This window comes from Capsicum annuum, unplaced genomic scaffold, assembly GCF_002878395.1.
Source record: "Capsicum annuum cultivar UCD-10X-F1 unplaced genomic scaffold, UCD10Xv1.1 ctg4545, whole genome shotgun sequence".
In the NCBI taxonomy this organism is placed as follows: domain Eukaryota; kingdom Viridiplantae; phylum Streptophyta; class Magnoliopsida; order Solanales; family Solanaceae; genus Capsicum; species Capsicum annuum.
In genome coordinates, this window is record NW_025852949.1 from 313,766 (window position 1) to 314,580 (window position 815).

The following is an 815-nucleotide window of genomic DNA, read 5'->3' on the forward strand; positions in this document are numbered from 1 at the left end:
CTTGCTTCTTTCTGCCTTCGATGCCTTCATTTATAATGGATGATTTACATAGTTTTTCATACTAATGTTTTACACGTTCCTAAAAACTTTACACGTATCTACATACTATTCCTAGAACAGACTAATCTTTTACACAAAGTCTTACGAACTTAAAAAAGTCAAAAAGCCTATAGTAGGCTAATAATTAGTAAAGACTAACTATACAATGTCTTTTACGTAAAAGAAATCAAAAGCTATAATAATTCACATGTTGAATACTATAAGTCATATGTCCTTTTCATATCTTTTATGACTTTGATAACTTTTATCTTCTTTTCTTTATCCGTAGTTGATTTTTCTTCGTCGTTGTCTCATCATATCTGCTGTTTTTTTATCTTGTTTCTAGCTGGCACACTTATCTTCATTCTAGCCGTACATCTAGGACAATATTATCTTCTCCATCACATCTCGAACACTGATGGTCTAGATATTTGTGTCCAATTATCTTGCAATATCTTGTCAATAATTCATCTGAAATAAATCCTCTCCTAATTGGTCTTGCAGTAGATTATCTTTCTGGGTTAAGTAACGTCAATATCCATTGTCTGACATATTTCATATCTACTTATCATAGTTCTTTTGAATTTGAATAAATCATCTGATGGTCTCTTGAATAATAGCTCCATATTCGATTTCCATTGGTATAATTGTTCGCTAGTTCTTGAATAATTGTAGCTATTCCAATAAGTCATTTGTTTGCATAAAAATTAGGTATCTCGATTCTGGGTATCTCTGGCTGCTGCACAATATCTTCTGGTATAATCATATCTCTGGTC